The sequence below is a fragment of the Budorcas taxicolor genome, chromosome 6 (assembly GCF_023091745.1).
Source record: "Budorcas taxicolor isolate Tak-1 chromosome 6, Takin1.1, whole genome shotgun sequence".
Classification (NCBI taxonomy): domain Eukaryota; kingdom Metazoa; phylum Chordata; class Mammalia; order Artiodactyla; family Bovidae; genus Budorcas; species Budorcas taxicolor.
In genome coordinates, this window is record NC_068915.1 from 113,984,716 (window position 1) to 113,992,968 (window position 8,253).

Here is an 8,253-nt window from a genome sequence, read left to right on the forward strand (position 1 = left end):
TGGCGTGAATCACCAAGGCTGAAAACCCACAGGGCTCTCACACAGATCATGTATTGCTTTGTAACAAATGACCCCGAATCCTAGCAGTTTAAAACAACTTACAGTGGGATTTCCCTGGCCATTCAGTGGTTAAGACTCTGTGCTTCCAATGCAAGGGATGTGGGTTTGATCCCTGGTCAAGGAACTAAGATGCTACATGCCAAGTGGCCAAAAAATTAAAAACAAAAACAAAAACAACTTACTTTCCTTCTCTCACCATTTTGGTGGGTTCGCAATCTAGCACAGCCCAACCAGGCGCCTCCGGTTCGAGGTCTCTTGCAGAGTTGCAACCAGGCTGTTGGCTGGGGGCAAGCTTTGATGTGCTGGTTTGATGGGGGATGACCTGTTTCCATGTCACTCCAATGGCTTCTTGAAGGCCACATTCCTCATGGATGCCAGGCCTGCACAGGGCCACTCACAACACAGCAGCTGACTTGCCCCAGAGCCCCTGAGACGGAAGCCACGCATTTCACCAGCAGTGAAAGTCCAAGTAACTCCACTGTGTTCTATTGGAAGCAAGTCAGGAGGCCCAGCCCACAGTCAATGGGAGGCGACCACACATGGTGGGAACACCAGGAAGCAGAGATCACTGAGGGTCTTCTCAGAGGCTGCCTACCAAGCTGCTGAAAACTCACTGTTAGAATAAAATCTTAAAAGCAGACATAGAAAACAAACATCATATTCTGAGGAATAACAATTAGACTTACAGGGAATCCCCAGTGGTCCAGTGGTTAGGACTCTGTGCTCTCGCTGCTGAAGGCATGGATCTGATCCCTGGTTGGGGAGCTAGGATCTCATAAGCCACGTGTCATGTCCAAAAACTAATAATAATAAAATTACTAAATTTATTTAAAAAAAAAACAGTAAGACTTACAGATAACTACTTACCCAAAATAATGGAAGCCAAAAAAAAAAAAAAAAAAAAGGATAACAGTCTTATAATGTTGAAAGGAAAAATAAAGTGTCAGTCCATCTCCCCCCGAAACCCACAACCACTTACACGCACTGTCTTCTGTCTCCTTCACGCACACGGCATAGTAGGAAAAGAACCACTTCCCAGCTGGTCCCAAGCATGTCATTCTCCCGCTCTGCTTGATGCCTTTGTAAACACTGGTCCCTCAAGTTAATGTGGTGGCTTGGTGTTTGGAGAAAGCATAAATCTGAGAGTGATAACAACCGTCTCTAGAAACCCAGCTCTGACACCTGTATGACCTTGGCAAGTCTTCAAGCTGCTCGGAACCTCAGTAGCCTCCTTGAAAGCTAATTTTGGTTTTGAAGACTCACTGCCCATCAATGTGGAGGGGGCGCTGAGGCAGAGAAGCAAAGAGAGCCCAACTTGCTCTTTACAGGAAACTGAAGGCAGCTGCATTTGGAGCACCTGGAAGGGGAGGTGCAGACAATCAGAGGGCAGGGCAGCCAGCAGAGAAGAGGAAGGGGCTGTGGGGGAAAACCCTAAATATATCCCCGTACATCAGACTGTCTGGTCTCCAAGGTCCTCTATACCGCCGACATCACTCTGATTCTGGGCTGTGGTGAATGCGATTGATTGAATGTGCATCCCCTCTTGCACACATTCATTCAGTGTTCATCTTTGGTGGGTAACAAGCTTCCCTGATAGCTCAGTCGGTAAAGAATCTGTCTGCAATGCAGGAGACACAGGTTCGATTCCTGGGTGAGCAAGATCGCCTGGAGAAGGAAATGGCAACCCACTCCAGTATTCTTGCTTGGAAAATCCCATGGACAGAGGAGCTTGGCGGGCCTCAGTCCACGGCATCGCAGGAGGCATTGCAGGAGTCGGATGCAAGTTAGTGACTAAACCACAACCACCATAAGTTGTGCATGTTTTTTAAGATTTACTTGTTTATTTTTGGCTGTGCTGCGTCTTCATTGCTTTTTGTGGGCTTTTCTCTAGTTGGAGTGAGCAGGGGCTACTCTTCGTTGGGGTTCGTGGGCTTCTCACGGTGGTGGTGTCTCATGTGGAGCGCAGGCTCTGGGCGCGTGAGCTTCAGCAGTTGCAGCACGTGGGCTCAGCAGTTGCCATCTCCCGGGATCTGGAGCACAGGCTCAGCAGTTGTGGCACACGGGCTCAGCTGCCCACAGCAAGTGGGATCTTCCCAGACCAGGGATGGAACCCGTGTCCCCTGCATTGGCGGGCAGATTGTTATCCGCTCTTCCATCAGGGGAGTCCCTAAGTTGTGTCCCATCTTCACACAAGACGATTCGCTTCAAAGCTTGTGCCAATAAGTAGTCTTCCCGTGGGCTCTTTATCATGAAATGATCTCGTAACAGACTTCGCTCATTGTTGCTGAATTTGAGCCTTGTGTGGGGGAGTTAAGGAGGAAGCAGGGTGCCGGACCCTGGGGAGTGCTTGGGTTTAGAGCTTGGTAGTCCTGGACTGCAATCCCAGCACCTCTGCTAAGCAGTCATGTGACTGTAGGTGAGTTAGTGTTTCTGAGCCTCAGTTTGCTCATCTATATAATGGGTGCTAGTTAAGTTAGATGATAAAGGGTGTATTAATGAAACTCCTAGCCCCACACCCGACGTGCAATCGTACATGACAATTACAGAGGATGCACGCGTGGGCTTTGGTCTGAATCCTAGCCTGTCAGTTAACAGCTGCATGCTCTAGGCCCATTTACGTAACTTCTCTGAGCCTCAGTTTCCACATTGGAAGGTCTGATGCTGAAGCTGAAGCTCCAATACTTTGGCCACCTGATGCGAAAAGCCAACTCATTGGAAAAGACCCTCATGCTGGGAAAGATTGAAGGCCGGAGGAGAAGGGGGCGACAGAGGGTGAGATGGTTGGATGGCATCACTGACTCAGTGGACATGAGTTTGGGAGGGAGATGAGAAGATGCTGGTCAAGAAACAAGGGTGCCAGACAGGGAGGGATAAAGAAGAGTCTGGAGAGGGGATCAGTGGCCAGATGGTGCCCTTGAAGGAATCGGAGGACAGGCCACAGAAGTCCGCATGGTGAGGTCTCCAGGCAGGGGCGGGCACAGTCCAGCTTGCACTGCAGACCAGCTGCTGCAGACCCCTGAGCACGGGACAAACTGGAGGAATGACGTGGTGTATGGGTATCAGGTCAGGGAGGTATTTGGGGCACTAGAGGCAGGAGGCACGCTTCGGAGGCAGCACTTGCTGTGTGGACGTGCCTCTGAGGAAGGTTCACGAGACTCAGGCTGCCGACGGGAGGAAAGGAAGCTTCTATTATTCATGAAAGCTGGCTCCGTAATAGCCTGCAGCCTGGCAGTCATCGGGGAGGCACTGATCACCCTCATTTAATTTCTCAGAAGTGCTCTTATACTAGGGAACACGCCATCTCAGCCCGTGGGCCACGAACCGGGCCAGTTTGTGATCACTCAGCCCTGGTGATGACTTACCCGACAACAGGGTCTCTGCCACTCTGGACGGTGAGGGTTAAGGAGGGGGAGACCAGGGGTCCAGGGTCGAGGGAAACTGACTTCTGGAATGACCCAGCTTTCACCTGTGTAGTAGACAGGTTTCCCTCTAGAAGGGCAATGACAAGGGTGGAGGTGATGTAGGGGAGGGGTCTGGAAAGGAGGATGGCAGACTTGGAGGAGGCCTGGGGACAGGTGAGAGCAGTGGGGTTGGGAGGAGGGAGCAGGGCTGGGCCAGGAGCCTACCCACCCAGTACGGAAGCCTGGCTATCAGGGTACCTCCGTGCCCCTGGGGCCGGTGGGCCATCTAGGGAGCCTCATGAGCTAAGTGTGACCGGAAGTGACCTCAGTACCACAGGGCCTGGCCTCCTGGCCTGGGACAAAGTCCTCCCCGTGCAGGACACGACTGGCCACTGCCATCACTGGCACAGTGGGGAGTGTCCCTGACTGTCCGCACAAACAGATGATTCTCTGGACGGTGAGGTCAGGGAGCCACTGCTCTGGTCTTCGAATGACCTGAGCCAAAGCTCTGCCCAGGGGTCTCGGGGCAGGCTTGCTCAGGCAGGCACCCGTGGGACAATGCCCCTTATCCAAATGCAGAGGGCCGGCTTTAGATCTCTGGTCTGACATTCCCAGCGGGGTCACCTTTCCCTGTGCCTCAGTTTCCCCATCTGTAGAGTGGGGATTAGGAAGGATCTCACAGTACTATTGTAAGGACCCCAGGTGCTCAGAACAGGAAGAGGCAGAGAGTGAGAGCTGGAAACCGACGCTATGCTGATTCTCTTCTCCACCTCCTGTGGGAGCCATGCCTGGGCCAGGTCCCAGCCTGGGGTTTCGGCGTGGGCCCGGAGCCCATTCTTCTTCTGCTTGCCCAGGGAGATGGGCTCATGGGCAGTCTCCCCCCATTGCACTGGCTGGTGGGGGTGCAGCTTTCACCACCGGCTGTCACCTGGTAGAAATCTATGTTCAGCGGCAGCTGCGGAAAGAGGTGGATCATCCTTGCAGACTTTTCTGATCTAAAACACACTGAACAACATCTTCCAACTCAGCTGTTCTGGAAGCTTTGGACTGGGGCTCTGGGGTCTGATGCACCAAGGAAAATGATACAGTCCCTGCTCCTTCATCTGTCTCCTGTTGGTTCTCAGCTGGCCCAGAACCTAGAGCGGGGCAGGTGGGCTTAAACAGCCCCAAGCCACCCACAGGGCCACTCCCGGTGCCCCTCCTGCTGGTGACGGCCCCTCCAGTTCTCTCTCCTTCCTGCTTCCCTCTCTTGCTCTCCTGACCTTCCCGTGTGCCCTCTCTCTACCGCGTGGGTCCTGCCGGCTTGTGCTCGGGGGGTTGTCCCCTGCTTTCTTCCACCTCCCTTGACTCATGCATCTCATAGTCCAGCTCCCTGAGACGGTGCTGACTGGGGGAACCATGTCCATGCGGAAGGAAGCCTCTTGGGCTAGGGGTTTGGGGAGAGATGCCACATGGGGTCATCAGGGAGTCCAGGGGCTCAGGGGCCACCCTTGGTCCAATCGCCTGCGCTGGGGGCAGCAGGTCATGGGCAGGGCACAGTGACTTGTGGGTAAAGCGCCTTTAGGAAGGGACACAGAGCATGGCAAAGACTGGGTGGGGCTGGAGTCCATGTGGTGAGGCGAGCAGATGGGCACTGATGAATGAGGGCAGCAAGCCTCAGGCACCAAGAGCATGGTGACAGGGGCAGCTGGGGGCTTCCTGCCAAGAGCCACCAAAGGCGTGGGAAGGGGTGGTGTTGACTATGGGGACAAGAAGGTCTTGGAGAGCCTGGGCTGCAGAGCTGGGAGTGCCCACCAGTTGTGCTGGCTGGCTTCTCAACACATGGGTGCTGTGTTCCCAGACGCCTTTGCAGTTGGATGGAGTCACGTGACCACCTCTGGCCAATGAGCAGGACTGGTGGTGACACGTGTCCCTTCTGAGCCAAACCCTAGGTTGAGCAGTGTGACTTGCCTGGCTGTCTCTCTCCTCTCATTCAAAGCAGTGAATTTTTCAGCTCTGGGTTCAGATTTCAGTGGCTTAGGAGGCACAGCTACCCTGGGAGAAGGGTCCAGAAAGAAAGGCTGGAGGCTGACATCTCCCTGCCCCCTGGATCCCAGGGCTTCTGACACAGGCCCAGGCTGAGGCTGGTTCAGGAACGTTGGTGCCAGTGGCAGACACCAAGGCTGCCATGGAAAATGGGACTGGACTTGGCTTGGGGCTTTGGGGTGGACAGCTCCTTAGAATCTGGGACCACCGAGGCTCAAGAGGTGGGCGTGAGCTCCGGGGCACAGGGGCTGGCCTTGTAAACCTCCAGTACCCAGGACAGTGCCAGCCATAGATGGGGGCTCAGTGCATGCTCTGAGTGACCCTACACACTGGGCACCAAATGGCACTCCACTAGGCAGAATGACAGGTCCCGAGTCCACTAAGGGGTCCAGTCTGTACGGTCAGGGCAGCAGAAGCGTCTAATCTAGGTTTGTGCTGTCTAATTGGAAGCTGCTAGTCACGTGCAGCTGCTTAAACTCAACTCTAACGAAGACCTAACTCCCTAGTCACACCAGTCACACTTCAAATGCCAGCAGCTGTCGTACTGGACAGAGTGGGCACAGAACGTTTTTCAGAAAGTCTGTTGGGTTGGGCTGCTCTGAAAGCACTGATACCTGGGAAAGCTTCGGGCTCCAGTCTCGTTACCAAATACTCCAGTGACATCCTGGGTCACAGAGCACTGCTGTAAAACTGCCAGCCCCCTCGGAGGGAAAATGTCAGTAAGCAGACAAGAAGAATGTGCTAGAGAACTCTATTCAACATCCTGTGATAAACCATGATGGAAAAGAATGTGGAAAAGAATGTACATATGATTATAACTGAATCACTTCGCTGCATAGCAGAAATTAACACCACATTATAAATCAGCTAAAAAAAATCCTAAAGGCAATCAATCCTGACTATTCATTGGAAGGACTGATGCTGAAGCTAAAGTTCCAATATTTTGGCCACCTGATGCGAAGAGAAGACTCACTGGAAAAGATCCTGATGGTGGAAAAGATTGAAGGCAGGAGGAGAAGGGGACAACAGAGGATGAGGTGGTTGGATGGCATCACTGACTCAATGGACATGAGTTTGAGCAAACACCGGGAGATGGTGAAGGGCAGGGAAGCCTGCTGTGCTGTGGTCCATGGAGTTTCAAAGAGTCGGACACGACTGAGCAACTCAACAACAATAAATTAATCATACTTCAATAAAATGAATTCTTAAAAATAACAAAATTAAAAGAAGAGAGAAAATACAAAACATCCCCAAATAAAAGTGAGAATTTGATTTGGGGGAAGAAAGAAAAAGAGAAGAATGTGTTGACATACAGGCAGGCATGGTGACCTCTGGGTACGGGTGGGGAATTCCTGGAATCAGCAGAGGGCCTGTCTGAGAGTTTGAGTAAACCCTGGGAATTGGCGACGGACAGGGAGACCTGGCGTGCTGCAGTCCATGGGGTCACAAAGAATCAGACATGACTGAGCAACTGAACTGAACTGGACTGGACTGTCTGAGGTGCGAACTTCAGAGCTGAACTGAGGGGGAGAGTGGGGCTCCACCTGGAGAAGAAACAGCAGTCCCTGGCCCTGGGAGGGAGGAGAGTGTGTGTAAAAGCTCAGGGCTTGTGCCGAAGGAAGGCGGCATAGCTGTGACTTACGGGAGGGGGCAGAGTGCCTGCTGTAGAAAGTGCTGTTGGGACGTTGACGTGATCTGACGGTGGCCGCAAAGCATCAGGTGGGAAATGACCTGCCCCCAGGCAAGACTGGGACCACGCAGCTGATTGGGAAGCTGTGTTCACTCAGGTGAGAGGTGAGGGTAGAGGGCCTATGCTCAGGGTGACCACGTATCCGGTTCGCCTGGGACAGGCCAGGTGTACACTGTGTCCCAGGGCCATTGGTAACTAGCACCTTCTAGTCTCGGGCTGTTTTCTGATCTGGATAATTTCGTGAAGGCGTCTGCTGAGATGGAGAGATGCTTCAGGAAGAACCAGGACCTCTGATGGGCTGTCCCTGGTGGGGAGGGAAATGCTTTCATTCCTGACCTGCATCATGAAGTAGATACTAAGGGCACAGTATGTACATGCGGACAGGGTTTGGGGGCTTCGTGAGAGTCATTGCTGTCGTCGCAATAAGATTAGAGATTGCTGTGGATTAAATGTGTCCCCAGATTCATAGTTCAGTTCAGTCGCTCAGTCGTGTCCGACTCTTTGGGACCCCATGAATTGCAGCACGCCAGGCCTCCCTGTCCATCACCAACTCCCGGAGTTCACTCAGACTCACGTCCATCAAGTCGGTGATGCCATCCAGCCATCTCATCCTCTGTCGTCGCCTTCTCCTCCTGCCTCCAATCCCTCCCAGCATCAGAGTCTTTTCCAATGACTCAACTCTTCGCATGAGGTGGCCAAAGTACTGGAGTTTCAGCTTTAGCATCATTCCTTCCAAAGAAAACCCAGGGCTGATCTCCTTTAGAATGGACTGGTTGGATCTCCTTGCAGTCCAAGGGGCTCTCAAGAGTCTTCTCCAACACCACAGTTCAAAAGCATCAATTTTTCGGTGCTCAGCTTTCTTCACGGTCCAACTTTCACATCCATACATGCATAACCGATGCCCTAATCCCTCATGTGACGCAGTAGGAGGGGACCTCTGGGAGGTAATCAGGTCGCGAGGGTAAAGCCCATAACAAGGGGGTCAGTGCCCTTGTAAGAAGCTAGCTAGGTCAGAAGAGAGATGCTCTCTGTCTGCCAGGTGAGGACACTGCCCACACATCTGAGAGCAGGAAGGGG